Genomic DNA, 22,971 nt, shown 5'->3' with positions numbered 1-22,971 from the left:
AGGGAAAGAACATGTTCAGCATTGTTGAGTCATACATATGTGAGGAATATCACTGCTGTTTTATTAGACTGTGAAATTACTACTCACTCTTACAGAATAATAAAAAATGTATTATGGAAAGGGTCTTTATGCAATTTCTAGCTATAAATGATAGATATGTTTTGTACTCGAGGCAGTAATATTTTCTCTAAATGCATACCATATAGCACTTCAATTTGAAATGAGGGAATAGCCTACCCAAACTCAAAACCATATGCTATGGATAATGCCCTGTGGAATTTGCAAGCAGACTTTTAGTATAATTACTATTTCTTAACAGCATTATGGAGGAGAATGAAGCAATGGATGACAGGATTTTAAGTACTGTAATCTAATTTAGATATAGATATAGAATTCTAATTATTGATTGTTTTTTGATCTAACATGAAAGTAAAGGTTGTTCAGAGAAGAGAGAGATTTTACTTACTTCAATTTATCGAATCATTTCTCAAGAAAGAGTTGCAATATTGCTTAATTAAAAAAAAATAAAAGGAAAAAGAATTTAGTTTCACATGGGGAAATAAACCTGTGGAAATTTAAAGAAGATTTTATTATCCTCAGTATACTCAATATCCTGTATTAGAAAGAAAATGGAGTGAACTTTTGGTAATTATAAAGTGCTAAATTTTCTATTTCTGTTAGCGTAAAGGAATAAATTAAGTATTGTATATTTTAATAATCAGGATATACAAATTGGTAAACTTACAACATTATTTCTAAAATTTTACTGGGAAGATATGGAAAAACAGAGAAATGTTTTAGCATTTTTTTAGTTTCAATGAAATTAAAATTTAATAAAATGTATGTACTAAATGAACGACCACTTGTATCTCAAAACCACTCATTACCTTTATTACACTCAGATATTACATGATAAGGAAAATTGCTCAAGCAAAAATTTCTTAATTTATGCAAAGTTTTTATCTTCAGAGATCATAGAAAAGCTAGTTTAAAGTTTTTATAAAAAATTTTGTACGCTTTCTGTTTTAAATAAAATTTTAGGGATTAAATAAACAAATCTCACAGAAATGTTCATGTCCTTCTGGTCTATTTATTAAGATTTTTATTTCATATCTTTGCTTTCCTTCATTTAGTTATAGTTAGAACCCCCCACCGCTGAAGTACAGAGGCAGAGATGCTAAAAAAGGAATAACCTCAAGCACCTACTGGGGCTTTGTGTCATGTGGACCTGCTCTCTCAAAGGTTAGATGATGACATATATCTTTAAAAAAGCTGAAAATATCCATCATAAGCCAGACTGTGTTCTTCTTTCTATGACCTGAATTACATCAATGGGAAATTTTTGTGAACAGAAGGTTGTGCCAAGATATATTAAAAAAAAAAACAACAACAAAAAAAACCCAACCAACCAACCAAAAAAAAGTGAAAAACCAAAATGTTAATCTCAGTGGAAAGTGCCTTATTTTCAATTTGGTGACTAAATATGACAAATGTAAATTAAGGATGTAGGTTTGAAATTACTCTACTCATTTTCTTCCCTAACATTTACTTAACTACACAGTCTGAAACATGTTGATTTCTGGATACCATTCAGTCATTATTAGAGTTAATTTTGGTTTTTAATTTAGATTAAGCAATAGTTTCTTACTAAGAGTTCCAAGCTTTCCTTGAAAAACACAATCCACACCCAGAAATCCTTTTAAAAGACCTTTGTTACTATCCAGAAACACTGAGGGCAAAACCCTAAATAATTTATACAGCTATTAAGATTAAACAGCAAAAACAAAAAAAAAAAATGTTTAGTGGGTGAGGGACAATAGATGTAAGAACATCCAATAAACCAAAGCAAATACAATACAGAGCTAAAAGGGAACCATGAAAGTTCAAGGTTCATTTTGAAAAGAACTTAATACATTTAATTATTTTCCTGACCCTGTGGACATGTGGTCATCTTACATGTAATACCTTTCTCCAACAATTCCATTTGGTAACAGTATTTGAGATTCATTCAGACCACTAAACAGCTCACCTTTTTCTTTCATTCTTTTTTTAAAATTTTTTTTTCCTTTTCTCCCAAGAACCATAGGTAGAAGGGTTGCTTTCTCCTTATAGATTTTTTTTCTGCAGACTTTTTTTCCTCGAAAGCCACTTCTGAAAGTTAAACCAAAACAAAAGTTGTGTGGATGCCTGTATATTATTAAAATTTGGTTAGAAAAAAATTTAATGATCTACTCAGACTTAAATTTGAGGCCTAGCTTAATGGGCTGAAATGTTTCTTTAAAAATACTTGGTTAGAAGATTAATTAAAAAAAAGCTTCCTTCCCACCAGATTAAACCATATATCTGCATAGTCTGGATATCCTGTGGAGCTATTTGTGTACTAGTTAGCAGTGACTGACAGGGCTACCCAGTGTGTCAATGTGTCTCTTGTTTTGGTTTATCAGATAACTGGTGAAATGTAACACTGATGGTGTCAGATTCCTATTTACAATATTGTTGGATAAACAAAAACTGCGTAGGGTTGTTTGGGATTTCTCACTCATTTGAATTCTTAAATTGTCCTTTCTTGTAATGTCCCTGTTTCTAATTAGCAGCATTTAAGAGGGGCTTAACTTGCTTTTTGCCTTACTGAACAAACCATGTCCAATTTCACATGCAAGAAGAGCTTTCTACTGTTATAATTTATGCCACAGAAAAACACAAATAAAAACATGCAATGATATTTTTTCTTTACTTCCAGGCTTAGGTTGGCCACCTCGATAGAAATTATTTGTATATGAAAACAATTTTATACTGTGCAGAATGAAGTTTATACTGTGTGGAAAGATGGTTTTGGTAGCATAGAATAATTCAAAGGCTTCTTCTCAATAACTCAAATAGCTATACTGACTGAAAATTCCAGCAGATATTGGGAATTCTCAGTTTTGACTCTACACAACTAGGAGGGTTTAAAAATCAGTTCATTTTACTAATGAACTTAGTTCACCCTAATTAGATAAAAGCAAGACGAGTAACCCAAAGAAACCTGACCTTAGATTAGCTACTCCAGATATCCAGCTGCAGTAGATAATAAGAAACATAAAGTCCCAGAGAACTTCCATCTCTGAAATGTCTTTCCAAACTCTTATTATTTAGGCAACAGCTTGTGACATGGTCTTCATTATTTATATTTTATTATGTCATTATTGAAATATAATATTTAGTATGTCCAATATAGTACTAAACTTGTACTTCTGTCAGAATAAGCAATTAATCTCCAAATTTACTCATGCACAAAATTCTTTTTCAAGAGATCACTAAAGTTTACAGAGGAGTAAGATTCGAGAATACCGAAATTTACTGATGTTATCAGACTTCTCTCTGTTGTTTTGTCAGTTTCTCAATTTCCATCAATTATCCTGCACTAAAAATACAATGAAAAGCCTTGATTAATACAGAAATGGAATCTGACAGATATTATATCTCCTATTTTGAATTACTGAAAATTTACTTCCATGAAATTTAAATAGGTTAAATAAATTATTATTAATCTAATACTTTAAATTAAATTTATGCAACAATAATGAAGTATATATAAGTTATAGAAAGGTAAAGTTCATTCAAATCAACACTCTGGTGACCTTAAAAAAATTCTACAATTTCCATTTATTTGCATTATCTTCTCCTGAAATCTGAATATGAATATAATTAAAGTATGACTCTAGAATGAAATGCAGATTGACATGATTCATAAAGCAATCCCTCTGTATTGTAAATTCTGCAATGGTTAACATGCTGATGAACGAAATAAAGAAAGAGGACTACTGCTGACCTATTACACACAGACAGGGTGGAGTTAGGATTATTTTTTTGAGGACCTTACAGTTACATTTTCCTTATGAGTCGAGCCATTGGCTGGCATTCATCTGGAATTTCATGTGTTCCAAAGTGGTGGTGACATCTCCTTTTGTGATGTAGGAGAAACAATGGGTTGCCTTTCTCCTTATCCTTTCATTGAACATCTTTAGAGGACTCAGTTCAAAGTACTTGGATAATACCTGGGACATCAGCTTGAATCTTTCATGATAGGATGAATCTTTCATGAATCTTTCATGATAGAGACTGTGCCCTCAGCTAGCTCGTTGTGTTTCTTCACTTTGCAAGTTTTCTCACTTTGGAAAAATGCTATTTCAGTAAAGCAATATACGTTATAAAGGAAATCTTTTGCTCTACTTGGGAGAAGTATCAGCTTCAGATAGATGCACTTATACCATTCACAAGCTATTTTATTTTATCTTACTTGCATGACCATCAAGTGTGAGTAACTGTTGTGGATCATCATTGTTAGGCAGACAAGCTCCATAAAGCCACTTGCTCATGTTCCCCACAGAGGTATGGAGGAGAGATTTGGAAGGGCAGAAGGAGAACATTAGTTGATTGAGACAAAGACAGTTTAATAGATAAAGCAAAAGCTGCATCCAAACGTAAAACAAAATAAGGAATTCACCCACCACCTTCATCAACAGGGACATGTTCAGCCACCTCCAGGAAAACAAGGTTCTGTCATGCCTAATGCTTTCCTGGGAAAACAAACACCATAATTCTTTCATTCCCTCCTCTTTCTCTCAGCTTTTATTGCTAGGCACAACATCACGTGGATTGAATATCCCTATGGTCAGCTGTCCTGGCTGTGTCCCAACCCTTGTGCACATCCAGCCTCCTCAGTGGTGGGGTGGTGTGAGGGGCAGGAAAGGCCTTAATGCTGTGTGAGCACTGCTCAGCAGTGCCTGAAACAGTGGTGTGTTGTCAACTCTATCTGCAAAAAGTCCAGAATGTACACTATGTGTGCTGCTATGAAGAAAATTAACTCTCTCCCAGACATAATGGGTACAATAACAAAACGGCATCACACAAGATAGTTCTCTGGGCAAAAGAACTAAGAATTCTTGCAAAGTTAGGATAAAAACCAGAAAAACTTCCAGAGGTCTGTGAAGCGTTCTGTAAAATACTTCAAAACTAAACTTTAATCCACATCAGGCAGAAGCAGACCCAGTGTACCAAATAGTGACGACAACATAAGTTAATATGCTCCTCATGCAACATAAATTATGGAACATAATCCAAAGATTAAAGTATTCTCTGCTGTCCTCTATTAAATTATAGGAGCTTGGGAAGAAAAAACAAATAAAGCATGACTTCAAAAGAGAAGTTGATGTCCAAGAGAGGAAAAAATAATTTTCTAAATATGTAGGAAGGAAATTTTGGGCACATTAAGTCAGTCATACCATTTACTCACCTACCAACATATCCCTTCACATAGTACAGCTTTGATCTATTTTAGTTTCTCCTTCTTTGTATGAGTTATCTAAATAAACTGAAAACTGCTTTGCTGAGGGATAAGAGGTACTCAAAAGTGTTGATAACTTTCTGAATTGCCTAAGGCAGAGTGGGGAAGCAATTTTCAAAAGTGAGAATTATGTCCATGTTATTAATGTAGTCAATATTTATATGAATTAACTGAGCAGGAAGAAAGGAAAAAAAAGTTATCTTACAAATCAGAAAACTGCAAAATTTCCATGAGAGAACATGAATGAAATTGAGTCACTCATGTTCTGGAAATGCTGCACTGGCTGAGATGAACAATCATGGTGACATAACACACTAACTGAATTCTTTTATGTTCTGAAAACTCAAATCCCTGATTTGTGAATTTAGTTTCAAAATTTCATTTTCTAAGTGCTAACTCTTTGAGATTTCCTGTAATACCAAAAGAAATTATAAAAAAGGCAGCACAGAAAGAACTGTACTAATTATTTCTATATGTTTGAAGTCACATCTACAGTATTGTTGTTTATTTTGTGATGCTTTTGGTGAGACAAATATTAGACAAGTCTAGGAATCTGAGTGACTGTAAAGCCTGAAAACAGGACCAGTTACTGGTGATAGACTCTCCAAAGCTTATATATGTAAAACTAAGCTGGTTTGCAGTGAAACTCATTACTTCACACTTTGCAAAAAAAGATATGGTTTATAAAAAAACTAGTCTGGTTTTATATTCAAGAAAAATTATACGTACAACAGGAAATTGTGAATAGGAGTTAGTAGTAACTTTTTTCATGTAATTTCCTTCTCAAGCTGCCAATCATCTACAATGCGTGTCTTTCCATGCTCAAGGAGCTGTCGTTTTAACACTCTCTACACATCAATAGCAATTTGTTTCTCTGCAAAAACAAATTTTACAGAAAAATTATAATGCTCCCAATTTTATTTAGGTTCTAACAACCAAGTTTTTATTACTTAACAACCTCAGAAGACAGAGGTTGGGGGGGACTTTAGTTATTTACAATGCTTAATATCACATCTTTGCTACATATCCATGGAATAGCTAACATAAGGATTGGATGCTCCTTGGTGCTAATGTAAATTTAATTAATATGAGGATCCTTCTCACTTTGGAATCATGTATTGTTTATAGTGGGTTCGTATCATATCAGCTCCAGGATCCCAAGACCTGAAGCAACAATGGCTACTTCAGGTTTGCAGATCAGCTAGATTTAAGACTGATGAGATCTTGGTTTTTCAGTGAAGTGCACAGGTTCACCCATTGATTTCAATGAGCAGAAGAGCAAGATCAGGATTCAGATTTCCTTCCACTTTTAACTGTTAATTTGCCATATCAAACGGATTGCATATATGGACATGAGACTTAGTAGCAGCGAACCCTTTGAAGCATACAAGATGATTGTTAATGGGTTAAAGGCTCCCAATGTCTGTCTTCTAGCCATTAAAATCTGCAATTACAAGAAAGATCTTGATCTCTGGAAAGCATGCCTTGTTAAATTTCCTTAGCAGACAAGATGGTACTGTGTAGCACTACATGTGGTTGCTGTTAGCCACATCCTTGCTGAAAGTTACCACAGTGTAGCCAAGGTAATAAGATGTGACAAATGGCAGCATGGCAAGTCATTCTGTGGAGTTTCCGTTGGAGTATAAAAACTAAGGAGAGGATTACACTGACTTTCACTATCCATTTGCTCATGAATGTAGTGAACAATGATTAACTTGAATTTCAGCTGCACTGATTTACAAAGAGGAGAGGGAAGATCCCAGGGAACAGCAAGAAATCTGATAGGGACAAATGGCAAAGCCAGGCAGAGTGAGATGCTGCAGAATGCATATACATCTTGGGTAATTTATTTGGATAAAATTACTTAAAAAATAGAGTTTAAAAACTTTTTTTTTAAATCAAACCGTAATTTTTCTCTTTAGGTCCATGAAACTCTAGGATAGGGTAGCAGTTGCCCATGAGGTGAGATTTTGCTGTTGGGCATGTGCAAAGCCAAGAGCAATAGCATGACTCTTTTGCTTTGCAGTTTTGACCTTGAAAAAGAAGATTGACAAAGTAAGACATTTCAAATCTCCTACATTTTTTCCAGCACAGACACAGTGTGGGCTTTTTTGTTTTGATTTTTTGATGACCTTAGATTTTATTAACTGCCATTTAAATTGCTATTACTCCAAAGGGTTTTTGAACAAAAAGAGGAGGCTGGAGGAAATCATAATTTTCTTCTGTAAGAAAGGAAAATACACAGCACTTCTTAATGATAGAAAGTTAGAAACATTTCAAAAGGCCTTTCACAGCTGTTTGCCTTCCCATAGATTATAGAACTACCAGAAATAGCTGCAGGCAAAAATGACTTCAGTGATTATTGAAAACGTGGACAAAATGTTAAAAGCCACATAGAATTCAGTTATATTCTGTTGTTTAGATACAGCAATATAAAACAAGCAAACTGGCAATTATTTGGGGAAGATTTTTTAACCTTGTTTTTAAAAGAAAAAATGAAAACTTTTTGCTAAATTTATTTTCTGACTTCTGTTGTATAAAGTAGGTTTGGATTTTGTAAAAACGTGTGATGGGAGAGATAAAGCTTAATAGATAAATACTAATTTCATTGGACATCATATTATTGAAGTATATTTTTTTTTTTAAAAATTGAGATCTGACTAAAAACTCCAGGCAGAGGAAGTGACTGTTCCACCTTGTTCAACTATTTGCCAGGTTACTGACCCTGGCCATTCACTTACTTTCTTCTCTCTCCTCCCTCTTCCTTCCAAGATTGCCTTCATCTTATTCAGTTCTGGTAAGTCTGGGGCACAAAAATTGTGCTAAAACTAATAAACCTGTTCACTGTGGAACTGAGACCAGACTAGGGGCACAAACCATTTAAAAATGATCTTTTGCTCTTCTCAAGACTTTCTGGTTATGAACAATTTCCATTGGCTAGGGCATGCATGAGTCTTTAAAACGTGAACAAAATGTCACCATAAAGATCATGGTGGAATGTAAGAGATAGGCATCTTCTGTGCTTATGGATTTGCTATAGTCAGTGCATCCTGCACATTGAAGGGATTTGGAATAGCCAGGAAATATTAAGCTATTCATAGCTGCAGGAGGATACAGGCAGAGGAATGTGCTTTTTTACAGCTCTTTTGCAAGGCATCAGATTCGACAATCTATTTTTCTGTCTCCTGCTCTAAGAATGAAAAGTACTCCTATTGTGTTGTTGAATTTATTAAACATTCTACAGTCATCCTGAATATCTGAGTAGAATCTGTAAAGAAAGTGGTTTTTCTTTGTTGAATTAACTTAATTTTGGTAGACTAGATGGTTAAGTTGGAATAAGGGATTAAGAGCCCCAAACAACCTCGTTCTGCCTTATTCTTCACTATTTTGATAGTTATAAATATTAATTTATGAAACTAATTTAGTAATGTTTTTCATAGAGCCAGTTGCTGATAATCAAAAATTTACCTTCAAATATTTAATCAAGAAAATTATTACAGCTAGTGTCATATGGGATTTTAAAAAAATTTTGGTTGAATTTTTAATTTTTTTAAATTTAAATCCCGGTCAATTTATTCTGTGTTTAATTTTGCTGCATGAGAATTATTTTTAAATACCTCATCTGATTCATTTACCAATCTACTTCCACCAGGTTCATCTCCATAGGACATGCATACTTTACAAGTCACTGTGTGCTAGAAATCAAACAAATATAGAAGGAAATAAAGATACATTTTAGTAGCTATGTTGCTGTCATTTCATTTCACATATAAATAAAGCATTTTAGATAGCACTTTGAAATGTATTTTCTAGACAACTATTTCCAGTCTAAGTAACCATAGGGAAGCAGAAAACTATTTAAAAAATGAAAATAAGATGGTTTATATCACCTGCATAACTTGTTTTGTTCTCTGCCTTCAGGCTTCAAAACCCGCTTCCCATATTCTTCCTTTCTTTAAAAATAATGTACATCAGCTTAATTTATCCCAGGTCCCAACAGAAGGATCAGATTTTAAGCATTTAATGCTGTGGTTTCAAATCCAATTTTACAGTGTTCATCGTTTCTGAAGTGGCAGAATCCAAAGTGAGCCTTAAAAAAAAAAAAGAAAGAAAAAGAAGCAAAAAAAAAAAAAAAAAAAGATCACGCTGTTTAGGGCATGCACTTTTTTTAAGGTAAAATTTTACTATGAAGCGATAACATGAAGAGTGTTTCTAAAGGTGTTAGTTAGGAATATTTCCAGTTTTAAGAACTGTTTCTTATTGAAAAGGAGCAAAATTTTGAAGGGCAGCCTTCTGTGTTTATGCAACTTTTTGGTGTACTTCTAATGTGTCCGACTGATACCAGTGCATAGGAGGACAGTACTTCAGGTTTTAAGGAAAAAAAATCTAAATCTTCTTCAATACACAATTATTCCTTTGCTGCTGAATGTAAGAATGCAGAAGCTGGTATGATATGACTCCTCCTCCTCAAGGGATTGTCTGAGCAGTTTTGGCTTGACACTATTGTAGGATACAGGATAATCCCTTTTATCTGCTGCCTTTATGACATGTGCCTGGGGACAACCCCTGCCATCTGCACATGAGTTCACTTTCTTGCTGGTGAAGTCTACCATCATTAGGAGATTGCTCTCTGAATTTCCACTACCTGTAGGGTGCAAGCCCTACAGCAAAGATCCTAAGCACAGTAAAGAATACCCTTAAGGATTCATTAGGCAAAAATTTGCAATGCTGCTTTGTGCAGGCAACATTTGCCTTGTAAATCTTTCCATGCTCCTCAGTGAGTGGCAAGTGCTATTCACAGGTTCAATTCTACTGATTTCAGAAGTGAGTCTCTTACTGAAAACCAGTGTTTGTCTACAGGACAGAGAACTGGAGCGAGCAATAATTTGGTTCTGTGTCAACACAGAGCTTACAATTGATGGACACCAAAAGGGAACTTGCTGAGAAAAACTTTCTGACAAAAAGGCTTTCGCAAGAGTAGTAAATGACTCCCAAATACCAGACTGTGATCATCAAATAGCTGCATGAAAACAGAAAATATCAATTAGTGTTGGATACCTTTTTTCCCTTCCCAGAAAATCCTGTTCTCCTTCCCTTGAGATATTTTCTTCCATGGAAATTTGTTGCTGATTATAACCTAAATATAAAGCTAATGAATAAGATAGGAATTGTGAAGTTAAATTAGCAATACAGACTTTCTTAAGGCACAAAATTGTCTGTTGGAGGAATTTTGGGTGCAGTATCTGAGCTGGGTATGGATCAGCAGTGGTGGTGCCACTGAGGCTTCAGGCATAACAGTGAAGCAGCACCTTTGGAATCATTGTAAAACTGCACGAGTTGACAGTCAGCTTCTCAGAGGCTGTGACAGAAGACTGCATGGATAACCTGATTTTGATGTTGGAAAGAAGAAAAAGATTTAGTGGATACAGAAGGTGAAATACCTTTTTCCCCATGAATGGACTCCTACAGGTCATGGTTCAGACACATTAGTGAGGTAATATGACAAAACTTATACTAATACTGCTTCTAGGGATGTTTGGACAAAGTTTGTCATCTGGATGTCATAGACAGCCCTAGACAGCCTTTATTTTAAAATGGGGGGAGAAACATTACATCATCCACTTTGACATAGCAACCGCTTCTAGAGCATTTTAAAACAAGAGGGAAAAAAGGATCTGTTTTATAAACTGAATTATATCTATTGTTTATATGCAGCTTCTTTTTATATGCTCTTCTATATTGACTTTTCTTTGTAAGGTATGTGGAATGTTAAAATTCATTCCTTTTTAAATAAAGTGTAGCCAAAAATAGCCTGGACACATGATACTGAAGCTGCTCTTGTGCTACCCATTTAAGTTATGTATCAAGTCTAAATTTAATCAGGGCCACATTTTATTTATATATTTCATGCATTAAACTCATTTAAACATTTAGTCAGATTTCATTAGGGGAAATACTACCGCACACATCATGCAGTAGTAAAGCTAATGTGCTTCAGGAATTTGAAAGGATTTAGAGATCAGAGGGTCTGATTTCAAAATTTCTTTTTCTTTTTCTGCTTAGTGCTTGGAGCAGGTCTGTATGCTGCACATAGTTTGTTTCCTAGGACACTAATACAGTCAGCATGGTCTGTACAAATGTGTAAACACAGACATTCTCTGTAATCAGTGCATTTGGTGTCTTAAGGCAAGATTATGTTTTTTTAGGAAATGCAATTTATGTTCAAGATTAAATTTCTTCTCCAGACTGATAACGTCTTGAAGTTGAATGGGATCATAAATTTTGTGTCCTGACTTCTTGTTCTCCATCTTAGATCTTCATTCCCTTTCTTAGTGTTTTAGGAAAGGGGAACTGAAAGAAACACATCTATAATGATTAACCTTCACAAAAATAGTCTGCAAGGATTGGTAATGTGTAAGTAAATGTTTAAAAATCTAAAATTATGGAAAACTGCAATAAATACCTCTCCTAATTAACTTCCAAGTTTCATTTTTATTCCATCCAAGATTAAAAAATTCCCCAACCACAGAAAAGATCCCACACATAAGAAAAAATATAACACAGCCCTAACTGAATTTAACTGCTGTGGTTTGTCAGGTCTCTTTTGGTCAGACTCTCTCTGATGCTTTTTCATCTCACTGTCTAAAAAGTTGAAGAAACTTCATGCTGTATCTTTATTATAAATCAGATAGAGAGAAGTATATTTTTCTGATTCACAAGACAGTTTCATTTATCTTTGCTGGAAAAAAGAAACAAAAGAGAAAATAAAGAAAAATATTAAAAAGGTAAATAACACATACATGCATCATGTGCATTTTTTTCAGCAAAGCAATTGGACTTTATTTTAGTGTGGGATTTTTCCCTCCTGGTGCAATTTCATCACAGTCCTCAAGAACGGAAATTTGTCATTCGTGTATGCATTGAATCTTACAGTGCTGAAAAGCCAGTACATGGCAAAGTTTTAGTGACCCAGAGCATATTTGAACTTGTGATCTAGAGATGAAAGGCTTCATATTCCATTTCCAGTCCCATGACTCATCCAATTCTCCAGCATAATTTTGGTTTGGGAAAGAAGTTTTTGAATTATGACTGTGCAAAGAGCTTTCTGACAGAATTGCAGTTTAAAAACAGAATGGCCTGATTTACAGACATGCTGAACCCTCAGAGTCCCACTGAGTTAAGGCTATGCAACAGTCAGAAAACAGACCTTACTTAGCACCTGTCTTCAAAAAACTCCACAAAGGTAAATATATTGCTGTAGGATCTAGGTGTGGTGATCTCAGAAGCAGATACAAGGCCAGGCTTGGAAAGAAATGAGTTCTATAGCATCTTTCTTTCTCTCCTCAGCCTGTGAGGAAACCACTACAAAGGAGCTTTTGAAGACTGGACATGTGGTGTATCCTGAAGGACTCATGAGAATAGAGTCCTCTCTGATAGTAGAGACCACATTTCTGATCTCTAGTCCTATCCCTTTTCCCTTCCATGTCTTTCAAGGAAAAAAATATTTCTCTCCCTTTTAACAGAATCTCTTATGGTGGAAATATATTTTCCCCAAGCTCAAGTACTTACTTTCTCTGACAGAAAGTTTCTTTGCAATGTGGAATCAGAAGAGAGAGTGCTAGTGCTGCACAAAATAAATTAAGCCTACCCTCTTATGTAGGTTATTCCTGTTCAGTTCCCAAGCCAAACATCTCAGTGTCCCCCATGTCATGCAGGTCAGCTCACCCTCAGAGGTAGCAGCTTCTCCAAGGGGATAGTTTCAGGCATTCATATTATTGCTTAGATGTGCTTCATGTTATTTAATGTACTTAGCAGTATAAAAACAGTTTGTGTGAGCTATGTACCATAGTTAATGCAAAGCCCATGCTCATGCCCAGCCAACAAAAGCAATGTAATTGTTCTTGTAAGTCTTAGATAACCTTTTAGCAGTTGAATTCCGTTGTGAATACACAGTCATACCAACCATTATTCCTCACAGAAGAATTTTTGGAATGTGGTAGCTAAGTTAAAAATAATTTTCACAACAGTATTCAGGAGAGATGTTGCCAAGACAAAGAAATCATGAGATCAGAGAAGCAGCAAAATAACTTGAGGGATCTAACCAGAATCTTTATCAGCTCCTCACCTTTTGCATCTTAAGCACCTTAAGCACTGTTTATTGTGCTTTTATGTACCCTGCTAAAATTAAAAATAAATTATTTCTGGTTTAACTGAAGTAAAATAAGCTTCATTATAACACAGATTAATGAGCAGAGGCATTGGAACTACTACAGCAAGCTGGAGTGGAAATTCTTTGCTGGTATTACTGGGCTTGCTTTGTGAAAGTGGATGTTTAATTAAACTTTAGTATAGACTAAAAAGATGTATAATTCAGTCAATTAAAATTACAAACAGAAAAGATATCTATAGTAGTTCTGCAGTTGTGCCTCTCCCTCACTGCCACTGAATGGCACAATATGATCACATTGATTTCACAAAATTCATTTCTCTTGTTAAACAAAAGACAGCACAGTTTCCTATAAAGAACTGGAACTATCATTATATGAATATTAAATTAGATAGATACAATTTTTCAATAGAAGTCTTCAATAAAAGACATACTAAAGCACCTTGAAAATAGAAGATTTGAAAATAAAAATAAGCATTTGAAAATTTTCTGGCTAGTCTCATCTGAAGAAGATTACATCTACATTACATCAAATTACCAGGGAAAGTAGAAAGAAGGACTTTTTTTCTTTGTGCCAGAGATTCAGATTTCTGCAGAGGTTTAAGTTGCCAGTAATTCCAATTGCTGGAATTGAGTATGCTCCTTTTTCCAGATAGAACCCAAATATAATTGCTAGTTTTACAACTGTTTTAGACAAAACTATTATTCTTTCCCCTGGTCTTTGGAGGAGAAAGCAGCTATTTTTCAGTTTGATCTGTGCTCTCTTTTATTACCAAAAGGGGAAACCATAAAATATCTTGGGCTGACACTGGTCATATTTTTACTTTCAATCTAAATCCCAAAGAACATGAGTTTCTTGTGGATATGTATTTTATATAAAACAGTTTACACAACTTGAATGCAGTTTGAATTCAAAAACTCAGATGTAGGCATAATAAATAATTTTTAAAGCTGGAGTGTCCCTTTCCTCCACTGGGTGTCACCATAAGGCAACAACACTGGGCTTGGAAATCTCAGTGAAAGGTTTATCGGACCAGAGATTCTGTATTTATTCCAGAAGGATGCAATGGAATAATCATATTTGCCAGTTAACCACTGAAGAAAGCCCCACGTAGCCCTAAAGCTCCTCAGATGGATGCCTGTATACCAGTGACTATCAGAACAGACTGGAAGGGGCTTACCAAATAAAACCCCAACCAAAATGAACAAAAAGCCCAACAACCTGTTTCTAAGAAATTATGTAAGTGGATTTTAAGATTTCTTTCTGGTGGTCATGAAAGAAATGAAATGGAAGAACCTCTCTGAAACACTGAAGTCTTCATTGCAGTATTTTATTTGGGAACAGAGGATGGGTTTCAAAAATTGCTAGAACAGTTGCTGTAGGAAAGAGCATTTTACCTGACTCATTTTACCTAATTCAAAGTCATAATTAATCACAATTTCACCTACATAGTATCAAACTTTCCATTAAAACATATACACCCAAGGTGAGAGCCATCTGTCATGGAGCAAAATTTACAGGAGTCCTAGGTGACTCATAGTCAGAATTTACAGCATTACTCCTTTCACCTGGAACAGTTACAGCTGGATCTGATTGTCACCTAAACAGCCTGTGGCTATATCCCAGAGGCATAAAAAAAGAAAAAAAAGAGGGTATCCAATAACCATCTATTTTATTTTTTAAAGAATGTATTTTTCACAAACTGTATACTTAGGAAAAAATTAAAAACCAATTCCTGCCTCCCCACCATTTCTGAAGTATTTACTTAATTAGTTCTTATTATTTTCTTCTGTTTTTGTTAATTTCCCCCCACAAAATAATGCCTAATGGCATAATCAGAAGTCTAGACACTAGTTGGTTCTATTAGTTAATTTTTTTTATTATTCTGGATCCTATCAAGAATTTCTCCAGTGTTTGATATGAAAAAAAACTTGAGAATTTTGGAAAACTTTGTCTACATTCAAATCCTGGTTAGACTGTAATTACAAAACACAAAGAAAATGTTTGTGGTTTGATTCTTTGCTGAGCAATTTTGGTTAAATAATAAAATTCAGAAAGAGAAAAAAATAATGGAAACATAAGCCTGGCCCTTCCATCCCACAGTCTCAATCTTTTTTTTTTTTTTGGCTGATTATATCCCAGGTGAATAAACTGTAAAAGATTAGGGCTACAAAACTAAAAAACTGAAATGTATTTGAACACTCCAGACATGTACAGATAAACTGATAGTAAAGTAGACAACACTCATTTGCTAGTTACCAACCTTTGAATGCAAATGGAACACTTTCAGTGCAACTTAATACTTCCTTCAAGGATTGATGAATCCTTTTTCTATGGGGCCCAGGTAGAATGTATTATTTCTTGGAACAGGAGTTTTACAAAATATTTTGTAAAAGCTGTTGAATTTTCACCCTGATGTGACCAAACCAGACTTGGGAAAAAGAGAAGGGAAAAAAAAAAGAAAAAAAAAAAAAAAAGCTAAAGAAAGAAAAAGGGTATGCTGGAAATGATGCTAGTAGCACCCAGTGGGTCAGGTTTACTACATGGAATATCTCAGACTGAATATCTGCTCTGAAACTGGTCCCCTTCCCCTCCAATCACCCCAAAAAAGATGACAGCCTGCTCTGTTGGGGTTTTGTATATACTCTGGGCCTACATACTGAGGCCTTCAGAAGCTTTTGTGGTTATCTGTCTTAGGTGGTGGCCAAGCAGAAGTTCTGGTTTTGAGCATCAGTAACATGGTGCAGAAAAGATTCCACCTTCCTGGTGAAATCTTCAGCTTTAGGGCTGAGAATTTCTTCATTAGTTATTTGCTGGAATAAATACAATTTCTCTTATTTTAATTAAAACTATAAGTTAGCTAACTATAAGTTAGCTCTTTTTTTTTGAGGAAGAGCAAGTGTTGCCAGCTTGAGGTGATCCTTATAATTTCTTTGAAAGGATCCTAACTCTCTGCAGGTACTTAACTCATAGGAGGGTATCAGATTACTCTGCTAAACAGACATTATAGTCAGGGTTGACCAAGATCAAGGGAAACACAATCAGCACAAACTGTACTTAAACAGTTCCTCTGAAAATAACCCAGCTTGATTTTGGTTGGATTTGAGATCCAAATACTTTGGATTAAATGCACTGTTAGGGGTATAATCAGCTAGACTTTCAGCTTAGAAGGGAGATCACTGCTGGAAATTTGTAAGCATTAGGAATTACAAAGCTACAAGTCTGATGTTTCAGTTATTTGAAAATCCAGTGACCTAAAAATACCATGCAATCCATGCTAATGACAAGGAAATGGGAACACAAAGCTACAAATAGCCCTAGACTTAAAAGGGGTTATGAGAATTTTTCTAACATGAAGCCTGACCATGAATTTTATGTAAATGATGCTCGATGTAGCAAAAAAAAGAGTAAAATTTATGTTGCTCCAGAACAATACGTTGGCATTACCAGGCTACTTGTTCAAAAATAAAATAAACCACTTGTTTTTTCAAGTTATTCTGATGCTTTTCCCTCCAACAAAAATATGTATACTGCTACTAGAAAAGAAATAAATACAGGGTGCAAGTCACATCTGAAGTTTTGTTAGACTTCAGTGAGAACTTGCTCTTCAGAGAAAGGGGATAGAAGTGGTAAGGAAACTTCCCAGTCAGAGCATTCATGAGATTCTCTGTCAGTCACACTCCCAGCACCAGAGACTTTCACTGCAGGGACCAAAGCCCCTCCACAGCTCCAGTGAAACCACAGGTGCCCCACACACCCCACTCACAGTCACACCAGGTCTCCTGAGCAGTTTAACCCCAGGTTTTCCATAGCAAAATCTGAGATGTGTCATTCCATAAAGCCATTTATTCACAGCGCAGTAACACAAAAACAGCCTGGGCTGGTGCCTCTGAGGAGGAACCCCCAACAAAGGAACCCCTTCACAGGCTTTTATACCTTCACAGTCTACCCAGGCAAAAGTCTTGCTCTTTTCCCTGAGTTCTCAGCTCCTGCTGTGTCTCCCAGTGTCCATCCACCTGGCTGGCACCATTCCTCTTCATGCCCTTTGTTAACCAAAGTGTGAGAACTCAGGATTCCTGTCTCGGGCTCCCACCCTGAGCTCATCTGCATCTCAATCTACAGCTTGCAAATAGGTGCACCACTACTCCAGCCAGATGTATTCCTCAGTAATCCTCCCTCTGAGCATTGAGCATATATACTAAATATATATATATAAATACATATATACATTGAGCTAATATACTAAAAGGAAAGAAACAAATGTTTAAGGCCTTTATCTCTTGCCCTTTATATATAATGCTTTTTGTAAGTAACAAATGTACTGATTTAGGCTAACAGGTGTATTGTACAAAAAAATTCTCCATCAGCTTCATATAGACACCAATGCATGTGCTCTGTGAAAACAGCTTAGCATCAGTCTGGAATATTTTAATCTTAATATCTCTGAGCAAAAGCCTAAAACTGCTTTTTGTATGACTATTCAGGGTTCTGCCTTGAAAGCTTCTGCCAGTTTGTAAGAACAAATGAGACTACTAAGCATTCTTGATATAACAGAAAACTCTAGCTTCTAGTAGTCAGTTGTTGAAGAATTTAGGTTATTTAATATACCATATATAAATTTGTTTGAAAACAAATATAGAAAGTTTTGCTTCTAGAGCAGAAACATCTTAAGTTTCATAGTAGACAATGAAGCTTAAGGTTTATTATTTCCTGCAAATTCCTTGATGCCAAAATCAGAAGGCAATATCACACATCAGAGTAACATGATCTTTTTGGTAGTAACCAGATGCACTTATCAGTAATTATGTCTGACGCTGGGAAGTGGACAGAGTTTATGAAATGGTCAGACATTTTATACAAGTGTAGTCAATGGGAACATTTCTTGGCATTTCTGTGAAGGTATCTTGTGAGTTATCTGGCCTCTGTCCAAGTGCCGAACTGTTCCACAGGATTCTTGCCTTTGGCAAAGGCAACAGCTGTGCTCATTCTCTCAACAGGAGAATTTCTGAACAGGAGAGAGATGCAATTTCTTCTTCCTCGTCTAGTTAATGAGAAAGTATGAACTTCAGGTAAAGACTTATGGCTCACTGCCCTAGGTAAAAGAAGTCTGTCTGCACCTTACTTCTGGCTTCTCATCCTATGGCTGTCTGATGATGAGTCAAGGGAGTCCCCTCTGAAGATGCAAGTTCAGTGTTGCTAAATTTTGTAACCCTAGCTCCCTGACTTTGGGTAGTGATCTTTGCTTGATCACAGTTGGATAGTATGATGTAGTCACAGAAAGTTTTCTGCTTCTTGGTCATGTAGCAGTGATAAGAGGATGTCCAGCCACAGGTGAGCAAATGTGCTAACTGTTTCACTGCTGCTTTTCACTTCCCTTGCTCTTCCTTGTGGTCACATAGAGGCATATGTTATACAGTAATTTATTTTCTGAGCACCACTTGCAGCATTTTTGTTTCCACCCTCAGAAGTTTTCTCCTCTGTCTCATGAAAGCAGTTGTTTCCACCTTGTCCTGAGCATATATGTCTTTTATCTTTTTCACCATAACCTTTCACTGCTCTTCAAGGCTAACCATATTGCAAAGACAGTGAATATTCTGATCGATAATCCTCAAAGAAAGATGTCTATAATGCTTTGGAGCCAAGCAACTCCAAGGTTTTGTCTTCAGTGTAACAGCTGCCAAAATTTAGATGGTGTGGATAGCTAAGGAAATTAGTATCAGGTGTTTGGGGCCTTTTAACAGAAAAATGTAGATGTGGCCTTCATAGGCCTGCCAAACCACATATCTTCAGCAAGTTTCCTTCATGTGAACCATGTCAAAAATACTTTCAGATAAAATACAATGAAAACAATTGACCGTGATATAAAAGGCTCCAAGAGAGGTCATATCCCAAATATTTGTACCATGCTGTTAGGCTGAAAGCATACTGGTCAAAGAGTTTTCAATCAGAAATTGAAAACTTTGTTTAGCTATAAATTTCTTAGTAGCTGTTTGCCACATGATTGGAAAGAGATAAAAGCACACTCAATGAGGGGTAACAGAACACCTTGTTCAGCTATTCACTCACTCCTCTTTTTCTCTAATGTTTTTGATTTTGCAAGATATTTATGTCCATGGGTCAATGTTTTGCTGAGCTGAAACCTATAATTATAATGACAACACACTTCACAATGCAATGTCCTGCAAAGCAAAGTAGTTTCATTTACTATCTGGACTCTGGCTCTGAACTCCATAGTTTCTCTCGGAGATTATTACTTAGTTATTACATTTACAATCACTGTCATCATGAGACCAAGAGGAAAATAATAATTTTATATGCATATGAGTAGACACTCAAAGTGCTAGGGGTCTAGCCAGCTTTTACAGCTAAGTAAAAACTCAGAGCTGCTCTGATAAAACAAAAGGGCTCCTCATGCTTGGAAAACTGGCATGCTTTCATGGTTTGCTTTGAGTAGTTACTGTCTGTAAAATGCATACTCCAATTTCAGGCTACTGTTATTAATGCTGGCATATAAATGTTGGCTCATAGAGGAGCTGATGCCCTCCTAAGTGCAGAGCCTGCTGGCAGAGCCCTGGCAGGCCATGCCCACTGGTGTGACCGGGTCTGTCACTGCGGGGCTGGGCTGGGCTGGGCTCCGCCGGGCTGTGCTCGCCATCTAGCGAGCCACCAAGAGAGGGTTCACACAGACTGTGCTCTAAAAGAATTATAAACCTTTTAAACATGTCTAAGGAAATCCTCTCTTTTCTGCAGAACGCTTGTCTATGGAAAGTTAACCCTTATTTTTATTTCTGCCAATAAAAATCTCCTAATGTCTTAAAGTTACTGAATATAGTGATCGATTGGCACAGTTCAATTTCAACAAAGGCTTAGCAAACTGCTATTATACATATAATCATGTACTACAAAAATTAAAAGTACTTTTTCAAAGACTAATTATGTCCTCCTAAAGAGTTATCTCTTTTGAAGAGAACAAGAAGAGTGGATTTTATTTTCAGAAAAGCCACTGCTGCTGTATCTGACCTGATCCAGTAATCTATTTACATGAAAGTAACAAGGTAGATTAAAATAATGTCCTGTTTGTTTAATGTGATCACTGCTCACTTTCACTATGGCAACATAAGCTCCAATTTTCCTGTGTAATGTGCTTTGCTGTACTGGGTGCTATCTGCAAGATGGTATCTAAATCCACCTCTCTGCCTTTCCTCTCCTGTTATTGTGTAGCTCTTATGACATTTCCCTTAGTAAGTTCTCTGAATCTTTCTCTTACTCTTGTACATATGCCATCTTCCATGTCACCATTATCACTCCTTGAAAATCTATACCAGTTAAAACAATACCCCCTCGGGAACTCTCTCAAATAAGGAATCAATTATTTGAAACAAAGCAATGCCAATCAGCCTTGAGATCTCCCAACTGAAATTACTGCTGCACTCAATATTATCTCTCAAAAAGCCTGTATTACTTTCAAAAGTAGGCAGTCTTTAAATGTAAAAAAGTCCCCCAAACCAAAATAAACCAACCCAACAGAAACAAACAAAGAAACCAAACAGGGAAAAATATAGCCTCATATTCCTTTAATTTTTCTGTTTCGTTTGATTTCATTTGGAATTTTTTTTTTGTTTCATTTTTTGTGTGAAAAATTATTTAGGACAATCACAAATCTTTTTGAAACACACACCTGTGGTGAGCCTTGTTGTTGCCAGTGCTTCATTTGAAACATTACAAATGAGAAGGGTTTATAGAAAACATTTAATGATATAAATCTAGGAGTACCTGACAAACAAACATAGCCTAATTGTCACAGATGCAGTATGCACAGGTCTCTAACTTACATGAAAGGATTTGGACAAATGCTTCCAGAATAATTTTCAAGTCCCTCTATTAGTGAAAAAGATAAACACAGAAGATTTTCTTAGTAGAGCTTTTAATTTAAAACAAATAGACTTGAGGAATCACATTTGTACTGAAACCTTAGTTCCAGAATTTCCTTAGCTTCGGAAGTACTCTTTCTACTGAAAATAGACTTTGATCCTCTCAGGGATCTGGCTGTACCTTGACAGTCACAGTTGGTCTGGGTGTCCATGTCCATGAAGGAACCAAGTGTTAGGACAGGAGCTCAGCTCTTGACATTCATGTTCTTATTATAGGGAAACTCCCTACAATTTCTACATCTTTATCAAAAAGGAATTATCCTAATATATGAGGTGCAACAAACAATGCAGACTTTTTCTAGAAAATTTTTCAAAGCCATATTGTTGATAAAAAGACATTTCTAGTTTCTATTTATGCATATTGACCTCCAAACAATAAATTCATGTTCACCGTGGAATATAATGTGTGTGTGGGTCATACAGAATTATCATATGACTGAATTTTCTGTAAATATATTCTTATACACCTATAGAAAATTTTGGCTATTTGTCTTTTTCTCTGAAAATCTGAAGACATTTTTAGACCTCTGGTTATATTGGATTGTATCAGTTGTGCTGTTTGATGTATTGTCCTATATAGTATTCAGGCATCTTTTAGTCACAAAAATGGAAGGCAGAAAGCAAAAATTCTCTGTAAAAAAGAGAAATTACTAATCTTGTAAGTTGCTAAAAAATGACAAAAAGCTTTATACATAATTTGGAGAATTTATTTTAGTTAGCATTTCTTTTATGTCCTAGAAAGTGGGCTAGTAAATGTAATGTTATCAAAGTTCTGTAAGGGTAATGGCTTCATAATACCAGGCCATATAGTTATAAGTAAAGGAAATTGAAGAATTTCTCTTTGAGACCTGGACAAACAAATGGCTTGGCTGCACTTAGAGCCAATATAGCAGCTCTAACTCTCAGAGAATCACACAGAGAGTGCTAAGTAAAGGTGTTGTTGGACTTTTAATGTGCTTTCACCAGATCTAAATGCATTCCCTCACACATTCTTTTAATGTGACTAGACATTGATTCACTGGTTCATTGATACCTATTCTCTTAAAACTATGTGTGCTTACAACTTTCCTCTTTTTTTAACCTCTTCTGGTCATATATTATACCTACTAGGTCTCATACCTCTTGAAGCTTTAAGGGCTTCTGGATGTTAGTATGGCAATACAAAAAGGACAAAGGATCTTCCTGTTAAAGCCAGATACAAATCTAGGAGTGATAAAAAACCAGAGAAGTTAATTAAAATATTTAGAACAGTTTTCCAAAATTTAGAGTCTGAGATCAGATTCTCAATCCTGATCACTGAAATTAATCTAAATCTATCAATACAAAACTAAAGACTGCAAGAAACAGTCATTACGGTGTCCTGGGCAATTTTAGTGTGGCTTGCTTAATTTTTCTTTTAGTTTCTCTTGTACAGTCTGGTGAAGTCAATAAAATGAGGTGAGATTATACTTTTCCCTTGATGAGATGTAGCATTTTACCATTAGGATCAAATGTGTCCTCTCATATAACATTATATACAAGTTGTGTATACATAGGAAGTAGTGCA

This window comes from Agelaius phoeniceus, chromosome 5, assembly GCF_051311805.1.
Source record: "Agelaius phoeniceus isolate bAgePho1 chromosome 5, bAgePho1.hap1, whole genome shotgun sequence".
NCBI lineage: Eukaryota > Metazoa > Chordata > Aves > Passeriformes > Icteridae > Agelaius > Agelaius phoeniceus.
This window is presented reverse-complemented; position numbering follows the sequence as displayed.